The sequence below is a fragment of the Chrysochloris asiatica genome, unplaced genomic scaffold, assembly GCF_000296735.1.
Source record: "Chrysochloris asiatica unplaced genomic scaffold, ChrAsi1.0 scaffold00189, whole genome shotgun sequence".
Taxonomy (NCBI): Eukaryota; Metazoa; Chordata; class Mammalia; order Afrosoricida; family Chrysochloridae; genus Chrysochloris; species Chrysochloris asiatica.
Window position 1 is genome coordinate 3911490 of NW_006408707.1, and position 21551 is coordinate 3933040.

Here is a 21551-nt window from a genome sequence, read left to right on the forward strand (position 1 = left end):
AATCCTCACCACTGAACCAATAAACAACATTCTTATCAATGGAGAAAAGATTGAAGTTGTCAAGGACTTCATTCTTCTTGGAGCAACTATCAACACTCATGGAAGCAGCAGTCAAGAGATCAGACGATGTATTGCATTGGGCAAATCTGCTGCACAGGAACTTTTTAAAGTGTTGAAGAGTAGAGATATCAGCTTGAGGACTAAGATGCGCCTGACCCCAGTCGTGGTATTTTCAATAACCTCACATGGATGCGAAAGCTGGACAGTGAATAAGAAAGATCATAGAAGAATTGATGCCTTTGAGTCATGGTGCTGGAGGAGAATACTAAAAGTGCCATGGACTGCCAAAAGAACCAATAGACCTGTTTTGGAAGAAGTGCAGCCAAAGTGCTCCTTGGAGGCCAGGATGGCTAAGCTTCATCTCTCATACTTTGGATATATTGTCAGGAGGCAACAGTCACTGGAGAAGGATGTCATGCTGGGTAAGATGGAGGGTAAGAGAAAAAGAGGAAGACCCCCAACGAGATGGATCAGCCAGGTGGCATCTTTGATGGCGTCAAGTGTGGCAACGGTAGTGAGGTTGGCCCAGGATTGGACATTGTTTCGTTCTGCTGTGCATGGGGTCGCTATGAATCGGTTCCGACTCGATGGCATCTGACAACGACAACATGAGTCATAACCGACTTGAATGCACTTAACAGAAACAACAATGAAGGAGTGTAGTTTATTTGTCTGGAAATCTGAATCATTTATTTATCTTAAAAAGCTGCAGAGTTATTTTATCTATTGCATAAACAAACCTGCAAAAAATGTCTCTTCTATTCTTGTGTTTGCTGCGTCTACATCAGATTTCTTGAAGATGTGTTTTAGCCAGTACAAGCATTTGGCATCTCTTTTATCCTTGAGACCAGTTTTTCTACCTTGCTGGTTTCACCTTGTATTTTGGCAAACAGGTAATTATTCTGATTTCATTAACTTCACTACTTATAGAAGTTATTTCACTGTTTATAAGTTATGGGCTTCAGTTTAATATGTTGGAAAGTATACACCGACATAAACAAATCATAATGTAAATTTTGTAGTGGATAATTTATTGGGTCTAGTAGATCACTTCAGTGTACTTTGGTCCACAATTCAATGGTAAATTTGTCTTAGAAACAAAAAGAGTGATTCCCCTAAGTGTAATGACATAAGTGTAAACTTATCTTAGGAAAAAATTCAAACAGAAAAACTTACTTCAATTAAGTAGAAAAGAAGGAAATTGAGTAAGAAAAGAACAGAAATTAAAAATCTCAATCTTTAATTGGTGTAAAAATCTTTTTAAACCTTAAACTTGTCTATAGTTTTCCTTTGTTGTGATACTAAGCAACTTAAGTGCTACTTTAATTACTTTAATTATTAGTGGCCTAGATCTCAGGTACTCTTTTCCTAAATAAAATGTTCCCTGTGGGTATCTTAAAATTCCATTCTCTTAATTCTCTCCTTGCCATTATTTAGTGTAATCACGTTTAGTTAAATTGTAGTGTAAATGGGTATCATTTTTCCCCTAGGTGGTGGTATCGATAGGTGAGTAGACAGATGTCTTGCCCTAAAAGGAAAAAAAAAAAAATGAGGGAAAATGTCAGGTGAGAGAATATCCAAATGATGTTGAGATCACATTCAAGCTTCATTCTCATGTAGCTTGTATTGATTCTCGTGTATTTGTGAAAATTCTAATTTCACGTGGAAGTTTTCCACAATCATTTTGAAGCCCCACATATACGTTAAATTTGTTTGTTCAGGGACGAATGTAGACTCTGTTATGAAGTAGCTGTTGTTGCTATGCACTGTCAAGTCAGTTCCAACTTAAAGCAACCCTGGGTACAACAGAAACACTGCCTGGTCCTGCACCATAATCACAATGGTTGCTATGTTTGAGAACATTGCTTACTGCTTCCACTGTATCAATCCATCTACTTGGGGGTCTTCTTCTTTTTCACTGATATTCCACTTTATGAAGCATAATGTCATCTTCCAAGAACTGGTCCCTTTTGAGAACCTGTACAAAATATGAGAGACAAATTCTCACAGTCCTAATTTCTAACTAGCATTGTGGCTATACTTCTTCTAACACAGATTTGTTTGTCGTTCTGGCAGTCGATGGTACTTTTATTTTTCTCCTCCAACACCATAACTCAACTGCACTAATTCTTATCTGGTCTTTATTCATTGTCCTACTTTCACCTGCATGTGAAGCTATTTGAAATACAATGGTTTGGGTCAGGTACACCTTAGTCCTCAAGCTGACATCTTTGTGCTTGAATACTTTAAAGAGGTCATGTGCAGCATATTTGCCTAATCCAATACGTTATTTGATTCTTGACTGCTGCTTTCATGAGTGTTGATAATGGATCTAAGCAAAATGAAGTCTTTGACAATTTCAATCTTTTCTTTGTTTATTATGAAGTTATTTATTGGTCTGTTGTTGTTGTTAAGTGTCATTGAGTTAGTTCCAACTCATAGCGAACCTGTATAGAGTTTTACAATAGCAGTTCAAATTGACCTTTAGGTCCAGTGCATTATCACATAGCACTACACCAGGACTTTATTTATTGATGTAGTGGTGAGAATTTTTGTTATCTTTCCATTGAGGTGCAACCCAATGTCTATAGATCATAATGAGGCACACAGTAAAAACCATTTGCAAAGTCAGTTAAGCACAGATAAATATCTTCCTGGTATGATATCCTAGAAACAACAATAAAAAGAAGATTGGTTAATACCACTATTATCTAAAGTTACTCACAATCCACTAAAGCCAGTGATAATGAAACTGAAGAATCCTACAAACTTTGTATGTCTGAAATTGATCAAACAGGCAATCAAGATGTAATGATAATTACTGGTGATTAGAATTTGAAGGTTGTAAACAAAAGGAAAAGATTAGTCATTGGAAAATATGATCAATGACTTTTTCGTTGCAAATATCTTTTTAAAGTAACATAAAAGGTGACTATATACATGGATCTCACCATATGGAATAAACAGGAGTCAAGCTGAGTACAGCTGTGGGCAGAAACTAAGGAGATGCCCAATATTGTCAGACAAAACAAAGCCAGGAATAAATTGTGGAACAGACTATCAATTGCTTTTAATAAATATCAGGCTGAAATGGAAGGGAATTAAAACAAGTCCACGAGATCCAAAATATGACCTTGACTATATTCCATCTGAATTTAAAGACCATCTCAAGAACAGATTTTATGCATTATACCCCAATGACCAAAGACCAAAAGAGTTGTGGTATGACATAAATAATATTACATAGGCAAAAAGTAAAAGGGCATTGAAAGGCACGAAATAAAGGAAAGACTAAAATAGATCCCATAAGAGACTCTGAAATTTGCTCTTGAGCATAGAAAAGCTAAAGTGACTGGAAGAAATGAGGAAGTAATATAGTTAAATAGAAATTTTCAAAGGGCAGTTTGAAAAGACAAAGTAAATTATTGTTATGAAATATGCAAAGCTCTGAGATTAGAAAGCCAAAAGATAACATGTTCAGCAATCCTTACATTGAGAAACTCTAGAAAACATTCAAGCCTCAGGTCAGAATATTAAAGGATTCTAGGAGCTCTAGTAGTATGGTGGTTACAAGATGGGCTGCTAATCTCAAGGTCAGCAGTTCGAAACTACCAGTGGTTCTACAGGAGAAAGATGAGGCTTTCTGCTCCCTTAAAGATTTACAGCGTCAGAAAATCTATGCAGGTAGCTATGAGTTGGAATCAACTCCACGACACACAACTACCACCACCACAGTGGTAACTTGAGGTACTGGTGTGGCACTGTGGGATAAAGCACTGGGCCACAAGGTTAGTTTGAACCACAAGGTCAGTAGTTCCAACTCACCAACTGCTCCTTGGAAACCTCACACAGGCTTGCTTTGAGTTTGTACCAACTCAATAGCACTTAACACCAAAATGAGCAACATATTGAATGATGCAGGAACTCTCAAGAAGATGGAAGGAATGCATTCAGTCATTGTTGCAACATTGTTCAACTGTTTCAAGAGGTAACGTATGATCAAGAATCTATGGTTCCCCTCCAAGAATGAAACTCAAAGGAAACATGTAAGAATGTAAGCTTGCTGGCAATGCATTGGTCTATGAGCAATGAAGATATGGGCTGAGTTTCGCAAGGCTCCATAGATTCCTGTCTACCTTGAAATGAGAGAGCGAAGAGGAAGGGCTGGTTGGTCCAAAGTGTTATGAGACTTAGGGATTTCTAAGCCCATGGACAAGGGCATAGCCACAGAGGGCTAAAGCTGAGAGTGAAGCATCTAGCTGATACGAAGTGAGGGTATATGCACAAGAACACCCACACTTGTACATGGTTGTTATTAGCTGCCATCAAGTTGGTACCGACTCATAGCAACCTTGTGCACAGCAGAACAAAACACTGCCTGATCCTGAGCCAGCCTCACTACTGTTGCCACGCTTGAGTCCATGGATACTACCACTTGGCCAATTCATTTCTTATAGATAGTACCCATTTAACCAAGCTTCGATGGCTTGATGATCAGAACTCAACTAAAGGAAGATAAAGAAATTTAATTAAGAAAGCAAGCAAAAATTGCTACAATTTGATGAACTTGACCTATACTTATGGATATAGTAGCTCAAAATACCAACTGAGAGGGAAAGAGTTTTCACATCAAGGCTCAAACCTATCTCCTCTGTACACAGAGTTAACTGGGGTGGGAAACTTAGACACTGACTACTTAAAATGGGCAGGAGGGTGGGGGGTGGGGCTAAAAAGCCATGAAGTAGCTGGCTTACAAGTTTTCAAGAGAGAAGGGGGAAATAAAAGAACCTATAGTAATGAAGGAAGAAGTCTAAGCTGTACTAACTGATGGCACTGCAAAAACAATCACTCCAGATTTGAAGGAATACCAAATGAAGTGTTCAACACACTTGAGGTATCACTAGAGGGGCTCACTCATCTATGTCAAGAAATTTGTAAAACAGCTACCTTACTAACTGATTGGAAAAGATCCATACTTGTGCCCACTCTAAAGAGAGGTGACCTAACAGATTGCAGAAATTATTGAAACATAGCATTAATATCACATGCAATTTAAATTTTGTTAAAAATAATTTAAAAAAATTGTAACAGTACATTGATAGAGAACTGCCAAAAATTCAATTCAGATTCAAAAGAAAGTGTGAAATTAGGATATTGTAATTGACATAAGATGGATCTTAGCTGAAAGCAGAGAATATCAGGAAAATTTCAATCTGTGCTTTACTGACTACGTAAAACCTATCTACTGTGTAGACCATAACAAACTATGGACAACATTGCAAAAAATGGGTTTTCCAGGGCATGTCATTGTGCTCAAGAGGAACCTGTACATAGACCAAGAGTCAGACATTAGAACAGAACAAGGTGATACTGAATAGCTAAACTAACAAAAGCTATGTGTCAGGGTTGTATCCTATTATTATATTTACTCAATCTGTATGCTGACCAGATGATCCGAGAAGTTGGATTATATGAAGAAGTATGTGGCATCAAGATTAGAGGAAGATTCGTGGACCTGTGATAAGGGAATGGCACAATCTTGGTTGCTAGAAGTGAAGAGGGCTTGAAATACTTACTAAAGAAGTTAAAAGACTACAGCCTTCTGTATGGATTACATCTTAATGTAAAGAAAACAAAAATCATCAGAACTGGAACAATAAATAACAATATGATAAATGGAGAAAAGATTCAAATTGTTAAAGACTTCATTTCACTTTGATCCTTAATCAACACAGCATCAGTCAAGAATCAAAAGACATATTGCATTAGAAAAATCTGCAAAAGACCTCTTTAAAGTGTTAAAGAGATTGAAAGCATTGAAGAGGTTTAAAGTATTACAGTATTTGAGGAATAAGATATGCCAGACTAAAACCATAGCATTTTCCATTACTTCATATGCATGCGAAAGTTGTTCAGAGTTAGGGAAAATGTAGCAGAATCTATGCATTAGAATGGTGATGTTGGAGAATAATATTTAAAGTACCCTGGACTGCCAGAAAAACAAATGCACCTTGGAAGAGGTATAAACAATATGTTTAGAAGGGAGGATGGCCTGACCTCCCCTCCCCAGAAAAGAAATCATGCTTGCCTAAGTTGACTATCAGTGAAAGAGAAGAACTCCCAACCAGATGAGTTGACAAAATTGCAGCAACAATTGTCTCAAACATAACAACAATTATGAGGTTGATGTAGGACAGCGCAGTGTTTATAAATATATGGGGTTTCAAAATATTTGTGGAAAAATTCCATTATATTTCTATTCAAAATGTTTATGGGTACAGAAAGACTCATCCTTGTATTGTGTAGTGGCTGGTGGGTTTGACCTGGTGACTTTGTGGTTAGCAGTCCAATACTTACCCTACAGCCTCACCAGAGCTCCTGCAAGCACCATCAGTCTGGTAAATTTACTTTTCTTTTAACACGGCTTCTAAATTAGTATCTGGATGAAGCATTTTGGAACGATTAATGCTAGTCTTAAAAAATATTGATGAAGATTCAGACCACAGTCTTCAGTATAAGTTGCACCTCAATTAATACAGGTGTTTTCTTTACTATTACTTTCTGCAATGCTAAAGAACTTGTGAAAAAAAATTACTCTTATTATCCATAAATACTTTTCTATATTTCTTAAATACATCTCTTTACAAGTTTTAAGAATTTTGGTTTTTACTTATCTTTAAGGTATCCTAATAAAATATTTCAAAATTTTTTTGGTTATAGTTTTCTACTTTTGTTGTTTTAAGAATCTATTTCAAAGCACTAGTAAAACTACACTCATTTAATTATGTTCCTGAAGCCTTAAGTTTTACCTGTGGAAAACTGGTTTTAGACTAGCTAATCATTAGAGAAGCAATGGATAATAAATAAGTCAGTTCAAACTCAGCATGACCTTATGTACAACAGAATGAAACACTGCCTCGTCCTATGCCATTCTCACAATCATTGATAAGCTTTAGATCATCTTTCTAACAGTGTGCCAATCTGTCTAGTTGGTGGGTCTTCCTCTTTTTTGCTGATGCTCTACTTTATCTAGCATGACATTCTCCAGGGACTGGTGCCTCCTGGTAATATGTCTAAAGTATAAGAAATTAAGTCTCATCACCATGACTAAGGAACAGTCTGCTTGTACTTCTTCCAAAACAGATCCCTTTGTTTTATCAATCAATGATACATTTAATATTCTTTTTCACCACCATAACTTAAACATTTCAATTCTTCAGTGGTCTTCCTTATTCATCGTCCAACTTTCACTTGCTTATGAAGCTATTGAGAACACCAAGACTTGGATAAGGCACACTTTACTCCTCAAACGGATACTTTTGCTCTTGGATATTTTAAAGAGGTATTATGCAGAAGATTTGCCTAATGGAATATGTTGTTTGATTTCTTGACCGATGCTTCCATGAGAGCTGATGGATCCAATCAAAATGAAGTCTTTGATAGCTATAGTATTTTCTCCATCTAATCTGATGTTAAGGATCTCGGTAGTGTACTGATTACGAATCGGGAGGTTAACCTCAGGTCAGCAGTTCGAAACTACCAGCTGTTACACAGAAGAAAGATAAGGCTTTCTGCTGCTGTAAATATTTATAGTCTGAGAAATCCTGTATGGGGTTGCTATGAGTCAAAACTGACTCCATGGCACATAACAACAACAGCATCCTGATGTTATTGGTCCATGGTAAGGATTTTTGTTTTCTTTACATCAAGATGAAACCCATACTGAAGACTGTGGTCTTTAATCTTCATCAGTAAATATTTTAATTCCTTGTCACTTTCAGCAAGCAAGATTGTATCCTCTGCATAGCACAGGTTGATAATGAGTCTTCCTCCAATCCTGATGCCATATTTTTCTTTATATAATATAGCTTCTCAGATTATTTGCTCAGTGTACAGATTGAATAAAATTGGTGAAACAGTATAACCATCGTATACACCTTTTCTAATTTTAAACTATCCAGAGTCCCGTGGTATGTTCAATGACTGCCTATTGGTCTGTGTATGGGTTCTTTATGAGCACAAATATTCTGGAATACTTATTCTATCCCAATAATGACCACAGTTTATCATGATCCACACAGGTAAATACCACTCTGCTCTCTGCTTTCAGCCATGATTCATCTGATGTTAGCAGTGATATCCCTTATTCCATGTCATCATCTGAGTCTGGCTTGCCCCTCTGGATGTTCCCTAACAGTGTACTGTTGCAGACGTTTTTGAATTACCTTTACCAAAATTTCATTTGTATATGATATTAATGATATCTTCCTATGATTTCCACATTGCATTGGGTTGCCGCTCTTTAGAATGGACACAACTAAGGATCTCTTCCAATCAGTAGGTCAAGTAGCTATCTTTCAAATTTCTTGGCATAAATGAGTGAGTGCTTCCTGTGCTGCATTAGTTTGTTGACAATTTTTCATTTGCATTCCATCAATTCCTGGTGCCTTCTTCTTTGACAATGCCATCAGTTCACTTTGGATTTCTTCCTTCAGTACCATTGACTCCTGATCATATAGTACCTCTTGAAGTGGTTGAGCATCAACCATTTCTTCTTGGTACAGTGATTGTGCATTCCTCCCATCTTCTTTTGATGCTTTCTGAATCATTCAATATTTTGCCCAAAGAATCCTTTTGTATTTCAAGCTGAGACTTGAGTTTTTTCCTCAGTTCTTCCAACTTGAGAAATGCTGAGTGTGTTCTTCCCTTCTGTTTTAGCTCCAGGTCTTTGATTGGATAACCCATAAAATTATGAGAAACCCTGTGATATGATTATTCATAATTGCTTTAGGGAATTAAGTTTTTATACTGATTTGTTTTACATCAGGAACTGATACATATGAAGCAACCTTTTAAATGCTAAAGTTAAGTAAATTCAGTTACAAGGACTATTTTAGAATTCTTGTTGTGTTGTTGTTAAGTGCTGTTGAGTCGGTTACAACTTATACTGACTCTGTATAGGGTTTTGGAGGAGTGGCTAGTGAGTTTGAACCACTGACCTTGTGGTTCAAACAAACTTTGTGGTTCAACTGAAGTACTTGTCCTACAGAGAACTGTCACAATTTGCTAAATGAAGGGAGAGAGATTGTTAATTTCAAATTTAGTGACAGCACCATTAATAGCAATGGCAATGACTTATAGTGTACATATTATGTGCTATGCTATCTTTTAACATTCACTACCACTTTTAATCCCATTCATCTCATGAAGTGACTGTTATTTGTTCTTTCTTGTAGATAACTAAACCAAAATTCAGAAGAGTTAAATAATTTATCCAAGATCATGAGCACTTAATAAATGGTATTTGTAGATTCAAAATTTCATGGAGCTGATTTGAAAATCTTCTATTTTAATTTCAAGTAGTCATAAGAAAGAAGTTATAGACTAGAGGAAGAACTGATATAAAGAGAAGAAAGAAAAAAGCAGCTTTGCTTAGCTAAAACTGTCCATTCACATTATGAAGACCTGTCACTTTCTAATAGGACAGCCTTTTTTTCTTTGTTAAAAATGATAGGTTAGTAGAAAATATCCTGTGGTAAAGTTCAAGAAGATTATAGGATTAGAAAAGGATGAGGAATAAAGTCAAAATGAGAGGTAAAATGAAAGAAGAATATTGAAAAAAAAATCCACATGACAATTTTTGTCTCTGAGTCTAGTAGCTAGTCTAAATTGTGAAGAGATGTCATTGTGACAGTTCGAGCCAGAGATTTAATAGAGGAGAGAGCCATAGATGCCAAACAATAATAATAAAGAAAAACTAAACAAAGGATCAGAGTGATATTCTTTCAGCAGTCTCTTCATCAGCTTGGATGCCATGTCTTGAACCATTTATACTCTCCTTGTTCCTATAAAATCTAAACTAATTTTGATTAGTTCATCATGAACAGGTGTTCATGTAATATATTATATATGTTATTTTTTCCTCTTATCTTTTCTATTTTTAGATAAATTGGAAGAAATATTGGTAAAGCTTAATTTAATTTTGTATCATACCAATTACTCCATGCTTATACATGAAAACGCTTAAATTATGCAACTAACAGCCATTACCAATGTAAGTGTCAAGTCAAACTTCACTCAAATTTCAAGGGGGAAAATGTCATCAAGAGCAGTGTTTGAATCACACAATAATGTGTGATTATGAGCAGTGATTTCTCCACTGAGCAATGGATGTGTAAATCTTCTCTTAACCAGTGAATAATATGGCATAAACAAATTGAAAGTGGTAGTATCATATGACTTTACAGTCAAACATCCAGAATATAATTAGTTTGATTTAATCTGGAAAGCAAATTCATTATTGCCAAGTCAATGATTCAGTGTTATGTGTTAAATGGACTAGATGTGGATGTTTAACAGTCAGTTTACACTGTGTGCTTCTGCAAAAAAGAAAGAAAGAAAGAAAGAAAACCAAGATACTGTTGCAAGAAAACTCTTCAAGTTTTCACTACTAAATGGGAAAAATGAGTAAAAAGAAGCATAAATAGAAGTGTTTTGTAGTAATAGTTAAATACTCCATGGAAAGTAGTCCTATGAATGTAGCTGTTGTTGTTAAGAAGCACCATGGAGTCAGTTCCATCTCATAGTGACCCTGTATAGGGTTTCTGCAGAGTGGCTGATGAGTTTGAACTGCCTACCTTGTGGTTCAAACTGACTTTGAAGTCCAGTGCATTAACATGCAGCACCACACCAAGACTCAATTTATGGAGGGCAATACTCAGTCATAATCTTCCTTGCCACAATTGTGATTATTATTTGAAAACCATTTAGAATTACTTAGTGAACTACGTGTGTCTAATGGAAACCTTTTCATTACCAATCTTGATGTATTTTATAATCTTGTGTAGATATTCTCCACTATCAAACTTATTGTAAAAACAAATAGAAAAATGTAACATAGTACCAAACATTTATATTATCATCATAGAACATAACAATAACAATTACTAAACCATGTGCAATCTTTGCATTTTTATTGTACTTCCTCCCATGTTGTTTCATTTAATCTTCAGTATCTTGACATGCCAATACTCCTCTCTTAGTGTGGTGGTGGCTTGTGTGTTGCTGTGATGCTGGAAGTGATTCCAACATTATTTTAAATACCAGAAGGATTACACATGGTGAACAGGTTTTGGTGAAGCCTTCAGACTAAGGCAGAAGGAGAAAGAGAAACAAGCCACTACTAAAAGAGTAATCACTGAAAACCTTAGGAATAGCTTTGAAATTTTATCTTTCCCACTAGGAAAGAGCTGCTTCTTCAAAATAGAGTTGACCTTAATGATGTGGATGGAGTAAAGCTTTCAGTTCATTCATTTACCAATGGAGCACAACTCAAAATTAGAAGAGAGAGCAGTGAATGCCCATTAATATTTGAAACATGGAATGTATGACGTATGAATCTAGGAAAATTGCAAGTTGTTAAAAATTGAAGTGAATACATAAAATTAGTGAGCTAGACACATGCTGGCCATTTTGAATTGCACAATTATATGATTTACTACGTGGGAATAATAAATTTATGAATGCAACATAATAATGATGCTTGCATTCATTGTCAAAAAGAGCATCTCAAGATCTATGGTAAAGTACAATGCTGTCTGTGACAGGACACTATCCATTTTCCTGAAAGGAAAACAAATTAATATGTCTATTATTCAAATTTACACACCAATCATTAAAGTCAATGATGATAAAGTTGAAGAATTCTACCAACTTCTTCAGTATAAAATTCATCAAAATGTAATCAAGATGTATTGGAATGCATCTGATGATTGGAATGTAAAAGAAAGATGGAAACAAAGAGGAAAAATCAGTAGTTGGAAATATGACCTTAGTGATAGAAGCAAATTTGGAGATAGCATGACAGAATTTTACAAGACCAACTACTTATTCATTACAAATACCTATTTTTCAGCAATATAAACTGCAACTATGCATATGAACCACACGAGAAGGAACACACAAGAATCATGTCAATTACAGTGTGAGAGAAGAACATGGAGAAGCTCAATATTATCAGCCCAGTTCCAGGGACTGACTGAGGAATAGACTATCAATTGCTTATATGCAAGTTCAGACTAAAGATGAAGAAAATTAAAGCAAGTTCATGAAAGTCAAAATATGACCTTGAGTATATTCCACCTGAAGTTAGGAACCATTTCCAGAATAGATTTTATTCATTAGACACCAATGGCTAGAGACCAGAGAATTGTGGGATGTCATCAAGGCTGTCATACATGATGAAACAAAAGGTCTTTAAAAAGGCAGGAAAGAAAGAAAAGATAAACATGGTTGGTAGAAAAATTCTGAAAGCTATACCTGAATATAGACAAGTTAAAGTGACTGAAACAAATGATGCAGTAAAAGAGTTGAACAGAAAATTTCAAAGGTCAGCTCAAGAAGACAGTCAAATATTATAATGAAATGTGCAAAGACATCCCAAAAGGGAAGAATACACTCAGCATTTTTCATGCTGAAAGAACTGAAGAAAAAATTAAAGGCTCTATTTGTAATATTAAATGATTCTATGGTCAGAATTTTGAATGATGCAAGAAGTCTCAAAAGAAGATGAAAGAAATACACAGAGTCACTGTATCAAAAAAATATTGGTTAATTTTCAGTCATTCCAAGTGGTAACATATGACCAAGAGCTGATGGTATTGAAAGAAGTTCCAAGCTGCACTGAAGGTATTGGCAGAAAACAAGGCTCCAGGAAATGAAAGAATACAAATTGATATATTTCAACAAACTGGTTTAGTGCTAGAGGTGCTCACTTATTTATCCCAAGAAATTTGTAAGACCAATCAATTGGAAGAGATCCATATTTGTGTCTACTCCAAAGAAAGTTTACATAAGAGAATGTGGAAATCATCAAACAACATCATTAATATCATATGCAAGTAAAAATTTGCAGACCATATTTCAAAAATCATTGCAATAGTACATCAGCAGTGAGCTTCCAGAAACACAAACCAGATTAAGAAGAGGATGTGAAACTAGGGATATGATATCATTGCTGATATGCTTGACTGAAATCAAAGAATACCAGAAAGATGTTAGTGTTTTATTGACTTTGCAAAAACATTCAAATGTGTGGACTATAGCAAACTATGGATTACATTGCAAAGGTTGTATTCCAGGACATTTAAAATTGTTCTCTTAAAATATTTATATATAGACCAAGAATCAGTCATTCAAAAAGATCAAGGGGATATTGAATGGCTTAAAATCAGGGAAGGTGTGCATCAAGGTTGTATCCTTTCACCATATGTATTCAATTGGTGTGCTGAGCAAATTATCTGAGAAACTATATTATATGAAGAAGAATATAGTATCAGGATTGGAGGAAGACTAATAACAACTTGCCATATGCAGATGATACAACCTTTCTTACTGGAAGCAAAGATGATTTGAAATACTTGCTGATGAAGATCAAAGACTACAGTCTTTAGTGTGTATTGCACCTCATTGTAAAGAAAACAAAAATTATCACAACCAGACCAATAAATAACATGATAATAAATGGAGAAAAGATTGAAGTTGTCAAAGACTTTGTTTTGTTTGGTTCCACAATAAACGCTCATGGAAGTAGCAATGAATAAATGAAAGCATGTATTGATTTAGGCAAATCTGTTGCTCAAGGCCTATTTGAAGTGTTCAAGACAAAGATATTACTTTGAGGACTATTGTGCACCAATCAAACCATGATGTTTTCAATTACATCATATGCATGTGGAAGTTGGACAATGAGTAAAGAAGATTCGATGTATTTGATGTATGGTGTTAGTGAAGAATACTGAAAATAAAACTGACTACCAGAAGAATACATATATGTTTTGGAAAAGTGCAGCCAGAATGCTCCTTAGAAGTGAGGATGGCAAGACTTCATCTTTGGTATTTTGGACACTCTGGCCAGTCCTTGGAAGGCACAGTAGCAGCAATGGGCTCAAGCAAAACAACTGAGAGGATGGTTCAGGAACAGGCAGTGTTTCGTTCTGCTGTGCACAGGCTAGCTGTGAGTCATAACTGACTGGACTGCACATGAGCTATGTAGAACAGATGAACTTACTCCAATTTTACTTAAGAGATAATTGGGACTCAGAGAGATAAAGTGCTGTGTTTAAGGTTACTCTGCCAATATGAAGTGAAGCAGGAGTTGATTCCGATTCATAGTGAATCTGATAGGACGAAGTAGAATTACCCATAGGGTTTGCCATGTTAACCTGGATGGTAGATTTGAACTACAGTTCTTTTTGTTTTCAGTAGAGTGCTTTAGCCAGTGTGCTGCAAGAATTCTTGAAAAGAGGGGGAAAAAAGACACATTTTCTTTTTTCAAGAGGGTAAACTCTTTATTAATGTGTATGCTTTTTATTTTGAAGATTACTGTGTTGGACTGCGAAGTCAGTTTGATCTGCAAGGTCAGTGGTTCAAGCTCTCCAGCTACTCCTTGGAAACCCTCTACAGGGTTGCTGTGGGTTGGGACTGACTTGATGGCACTTATCAACAACAACAAGTACTGGTGTAGCACTGTAGGATACGCACTGGACTGCTAATCATAAGGTCTGTGGTTCAAACTCACCAGTTGTTTCTCAGAAGCACTATACAGGAATCCTATGATTCAGAACTGACTTGATAGTACTTTATAACAACAATGAAAGTGCTTTTATTTAAAATTACCTAAAACCTCGGGTGTGAAATCTTTTCTGACTCATGCTGACCCTATAGGACAGATGAGATCTGCCTGGTAATGTTTCTGAGCCTCTAATTCTTTAAGGAAGCCTAATGTCTCATGGAGCGGCTGGTGGGCTGGTGGATTCAAACTGTCAACTTTTTGGTTGACAGTCAAGTGTTTAATTCATTGCACCACTTATTGTTGTTGCTAAGTGCCATAAAGTCATAGTGTATAGGGTTTCTGAGAAGCAGCTGGTGGGTTTGAACCACTGACCTTGTGGATAGCAGCTCAGTGCATATCCTACTCCATTGTACCTCTAGAGATCCTTAAAATTACCTGAAGCCTTTTGGAAAGATATCTCTGAGACTGGCAATGGCTAAGGTTAGTTTGAAACTTGGGACTATATGTTCTTTGAAATACAGCTAAGTGTTCAATATTAATTACCAATATACAATATAGTATCATCCTAAAACATTTCCTTTGTAAGCTTGATTCCCATTTTCATAAATTAAAATCACCTTATAAATTTTGAGAGCTTGGGAGTTTATTTACTCAGGGAAAAGCCAAATGTTTAGATCTATGAAATCGGCTGTGAATCTGGTGAGACTGTCCTTTTCTAGGATGTCTCAGAGCTAGACTGTCACATTCCCATCAGTTAGATATTATAGAGGAGATAAATAAGACACAATCTGTGCCTAACTACAAATTTCAGCTGGGCAAGAAGTTGTTTGTTTTTCATGGCAAATAACTTGGATGATTTTCAATTCAAAGAAACAGTAATATAAAAACAACACAAACACTAGGGAAGACTGACTAGCAGGTATTTGTATTCATGTTTTCAGTTTTTTCAAGGACATTTTAGTGTGGTTCTCATTGACTTTAATAGGAGTTCCAAGTATAAAGTGAGAAGTCTATAAAAATTTGATGATGGACTATGATAACCATCATAGCTTTTCTGTCAATTGAATAAAGTATACTTGATTGTGTTCAACTTAGAGCTCAGAAAAATACACCTAAAGACTAGAGTAACTGAAAATTTTCAATGACAGTGTTCCTTTTTTCCCCCTCTTTACAAACACTTGATATAGACTATAGATCGAATGAAATATTTGGGGGCAGTCCAAATAATTAGATGTAGTGACAAAATTGATATTTTTTTGCAAAAATTCCCTTAACGTTTCAAAACTTCGATGTATAGTCTAAATTGTAAGACTATTAAAATTCATTTCTTTATTATATACCCTTTTTGTTTTATAATAAGTGGAACATATTTTATGACATGGGTAAAGTTTTCAAACTACAAATGACCAGATCAAAACATGCTGATTTAAAATATCCAGAACTGAAGCTGAGGAATTTTTATTAAAAACAATAACAGCAACAAAATTATTTCCAGGGGATTATGATAATCAATTTGATTTTAGGGTTTATGGCTAACATTCATAATTTTCTATTACCTCATAATTTTCTCACTCAGAGTTTTCAATTCTTGTTGTTGTTGTTAGGTGCCATTGATTCAGTACTGACTCATAGTGACCCCATACACAACAGAATGAAGCACTGCCCGGTCCTGTGCTAACCTCATAATTGTTACCACGCTTGAGTCCATTGATGCTGCCACTTTGACAATCCATCTTGCTGAGGGTCTTCCTCTTTTTCTCTGACCCTCCACCTTACCAAACATGATATCCTTCTCTAGTGACTGGTCCATCCTGACAATATGTCCAAAGTATGAGAGACGAAGTTTGGTCATCGGGCCTCCAAGAAGCACTCTGGCTGCACTTCTTCCAACACAGATCTGTTGGTTCTTTTGGCAGCCCATGGCAATTTTAATATCCTCCTCCAACACCATAACTCAAAAGCATAAATTATTCTTCGGTCTTCTGTATTCACTGTCCAGCTTTCACATGTATATGAGGTTGAAAATACCATGGTTCTATTGAGACATTGCCTCAGAAACCCTGTACAAGATCACTATAAGTCGGAACCAACTCCACGGCACATAACAATAACAACAACTTAGACATTATTCTCCTAATGCTGCACTTTCATGGCTAATTGCCATGTTCTTCTATTTTCCACTTTCCCATATTTTATTCACTATTGCAACCCCACTGTCTTAAACTTTCTTTAAATAGATGTATTCTGCTTGTTCATTCTGGCTCTCATTTTCACTACATCTCAATTTTCACTACTTAATTCAAGATGTCTGTTTTACTATTTAGACTATTTGAAAGAACTTATGCCAGAACAGAATATAAGTCTAAGGTCCTATTATGGGGAACAATTCCTAAAAAGTCTAGTTGGCACAGTGGTTGAAGTAATAGGCTACTTGATGAAGGGTTAGTAGCTTAAACCCATCAGCCCCTCCATGGTAGACACATGTGACAGTCTGCTTCCATAAAGGCGATATTATGGGGAACACTATGGGCTACATTTTACAGGTAGTGATTCTGTAAATTGGAATATTGGAATCCAATCAACAGCAGTTTTTTGTTTATTGTTGCTGTTTTGTTTTGTTTATCTCTAAATGAATAAACTGCTACTCATCTGTCAATTTGTCATACTGATATACTGGAGGTTTGTGTATTGTGGTTTGGAAGCTAAGCCACTAGAATTTTAAATAAATTCTATTCACCAATGGTGGACAGGTTTCAGCTCAACTTCCAGATTAAGACGGACATGAAAGGAGTGATGGACTACTTCTGAATATTTAGTCACTGAGAACCTTATGAATAGCAGTGGAACACTGCCAGCACAAGATTATTGAATAATGTAAAGCACCAGAATATTTACAGATACTGTGCTGGAATATGAGCCCTGCAGGCTGGAAGACACTCAAAATATGACTGAGGAAGAGATACATCCTCAAAGTAGAGTTGACAATGATACAATTGGAGTAAAGCTTTCTGTACCTTCATTTGCTGATGGTGCACAACTCAAAGTGAAAAAATAAATATAACTAGAACATGGAAAGTATGAAATATGAATTTAGAAAATTGGAAGTTGTCAAAAATGAAATGGAATGCATAAGCATCGATATCCTAGGCATTAGTAAACTGTAATAATGTGACTGTTTACTACATTAGTAAACTGTAAACCATGTGACTATCAGATTCAAAATTGGTCATTTTGAATCTGATTGTCACATAGTTTACTAGGTTGGGATGACAAATTGAAAAGGACGTGCATTGCATTCATAAAAAGGAGCATTTCCAGACCAATCTTGAAGAACAGTGTTGTCTGTAAGAGGATACTATTCATATGCCTATAAGGAAGACCAGATAATTCAATTATGATTCAAATTTATGCACCAAACACTAAAGCCAGTAATGATGAAATTGAAAAATTCTACCAACTTCTTCAGTCTGAAAATGATCAAACATGCAATCAAGATTTATTTATAATTATTGACAATTGGAATGCAAAGGTTGGAAATGAAGAGGAAGGATCAGTCATTGGAAAGTATGTCTTTGGTGATAGAAATGATGCTGGAGATTTCATGATAGAATTTTGCAATACCAATGACTTCTTCATTGTAAATATCTTTTAAAAAATAATATAAAAGAGGACTATTCACATGAACATTACCAGATGAAATACACAGAAATCAAATTGACTACATCTGTGGGAAGAGATGATGGAAAAACTCCATATCATCAGCCAAAAAAGACCAGGGGCAGACTATGGGACAGATTATCAATTACACGTGTGCAAGTTCAGGCTGAATAAAATGAAAATAAGTCCATTAGAACAAAAATATAATGAACATATGCCACCTGAATTATCTAAAGAACAGATCTGATGAATTATACATTAATGACCGAAGACCAGAAGATTTATGTGATGACATCAAGTACATCCTAGAGGAAAAAGCAAAAGATCATTAAGAAGGCTAGAAAGAAGAAAAAGAACAAATGGATGTCAGATGAGACTCTTAAACTTGCTCTCCAGCTCAAAGATGCTGAAAAAAAAAAAAGGAAGAAATGCAGAGGTAAAATAGCTAAATAGAAATTTTCAATGGACTGCTCAAGAAGACAAATAAAATGCTATAATGAATGTGTAGACACCTGGAGTTGGAAAACCAAAAGGAATAATATGCTCAGCACTTCTCAACCTGAGCAAACTGAAGAAAAAATCTCAAGCCTTAACTTTCAATACCGAAGGATTCTATGGACAAAGTATTGAATGATACAAAAAACATCAAAAGAAGATGGAAGGAAAACATAGTCAATGTACCAAAAATAAATGATCGCTGTTCAATCATTTCAGAGGTAGCATATGAGATATTGAAGTAAGAAGTCCAACGTGCACTAAAGACATTGGCAAAGAACATGGTTCTGGGAAATGATGGAATACAAATATAAATATTTCAACAAATTAATGCAGCACTGGAGGTACTCACTCATCTATGCCAAGAAATTTGGAAGACAGCTATCTGACCAGCTGATTGGAAGAGATCCATAGTTGTGCTCATTACAAAGAGAGGGGACCTAAAGGAATGTAGAAACAATTGGTTAATACCATTAACATTACATGCTAATAAAATTTTGCTAAATATAAGTCAATCATGGCTTCAATTATACATTGACAGAGCACTTACAGAGGTTTGAGCTAAATTCAGAAGAGGATGTGGAATGAGGGGTATCATTGGTGACATCAGATGGCTCTTAGCTGAAAGCAAAGAATACCAGAAAGATATTTTGTTGTTGTTGTTAAGTGCCGTCGAGTCGGTTCCGACCCATAGCGACCCTGTACAGGGTTTCCGAGGGTGTAAATCTTTATGGGAGTAGAAAGCCTCATCTTTCTCCCGCGGAGCAGCTGGTAGTTTCGAACCGCTGACCTTAAGGTTCGCAGCCCGATTCGTAACCACTACGCTACCAGAGCTCCTTACCTGTGCTTTATTGACAATGCAAAGGCTTTTGATTGTGTGGATCCTAACAAGCTATGGATACCAGTAAGAAGAATGAACATTCCAGAACACTTAATTGTGCTCATGAGGAATGTGTACATTAATCAAGAGACAATTATTCGAACAGTACAAAGGTACAGTGAATGGTTTAAAATTAGGATAGTTGTGTGCCAGTGTTGTACTTTTTCACCACACTTATTCTACATTTATGCAGATCAATAATTTGAGAAGCTGGAATATATGAAGAAGAACGAGGCATCAGGATTGAAGGAAGACTCATTAACAACCTGCAATATGCAGATGATACAATCTTGATTGTTGAAAGTGAAGAAGACTTAAATTACTGATGAAGATCAAAGACCACAGCCTTCATTATGTGTAGCACCTCAAAATAAAGAAAACAAAAATCCTCACCACTAGACCAATAAACAACATCCATATAAATGGAGAAAATTTGAAGTTGTCAAAAACTTCATTTTGCTTAGATCAGCCATAAAGATTTATGGAAATAGCAGCCAAGAATTCAAACAACACATTTTATTAGGCAAATCTACTGCATTAAGACCTTGTTAAAATGTTCAAGAATTTGCACCACACACTAAAAAGTTGCCAGTTTAAGCACTAAATTGCACCTGATACTTGGTACTTTCAATAACCTCATATGAAAGTGAAATTTGACCAATGAATAAAGAAGACTGCAAAAGAATTGATACATTTGAGTTATGGTATTGAAGGAGAATATTAAAAGTACCATGGACTCACACAAGGAGAAATACTGCATAGGACCACTACTGTAAAAGACTAAGAAAAAGAACCCATACTAAAGGGGGGGGGGGTGTTCTTTGCTGGTTGCTGGGATGTGGGGGTGGGGTGAGGGGAGGACAGGAAGGTGGAGCACAGGGCAGGGAATAGAAACAGGATAGTTTGGCTGCTGGGGAGGGGGTTAATATACAAGAAGGGAGAAGGGAATGGAAGAACAAAGCGGATGGGAGAACAATTAGGCAGGTTTGCCTGGGCTAAGTGGGACAGAGGTAAATAATGATGTATGCACAGCCTTGGAACAACAGGGCTCTGGGATACAGGGATTGAGACATGGTTGGAATGGGGAAAATAATGTTATGATGCTTGGCTGTATTTTCAATCTTGGTTTTCCTTGCATTACATTATGAAATACACACTTAAGGGGGAGAGAAAAGAATAGCCAGAAACATCACCATAGAAAGCTAGTAAGTCCGTCTTCTGACTATAACCGATTGGAATACCTAAAATGGGGCTAAAATGTGCCCAGTGAAGGAGACTTCCTGCGGAGCCTCTGCATTATGTAAGACTATAGGTGTAATCCTCAACAGAATCCATTATATTCAGAGGTGGGAAATTTCCTCTTGAAAGGACGGACAGACCAGCCTGGAGCAGCTAGAACAGAAGATAGTTCCTGAAAGAAAGACCGACAGGAAAAATACAAAACAATATAGGCAGACCAACTGATTACTACCAGAACAAGCAAGTTGCTCGCCCAGGAGACATCAAGGCAAGTGGTCGGGACCCCTCAGAGTAAACCCACTTCCAAGACTAAGTATCAATGGGAATACATACTCTGATTGGTGACCACGTTCATTACCAATACGGGGAAATGAGGGAAAAACAGCAATGAAGCTGCGAGCCAAGACCTACCATGTTCAATAGACTCCTGTGAACCCTGGTGAAGACCTGACTGGCCAGCAGTGTGGAAAGACCTGGGGACTCTTGGGCCCAGAGTCAGTGGCATAGCCACAGAGGACAAGAGTGGAGAGTGAAGCATCTAGCTGATAAGAAGAGATGGCATATGCATAAGAACACCCACACTTTCAGATAATAGCCACTTGACCTGGCTTCAATGATTGGATGGTCAGAACTCAACTAGAAGACGAT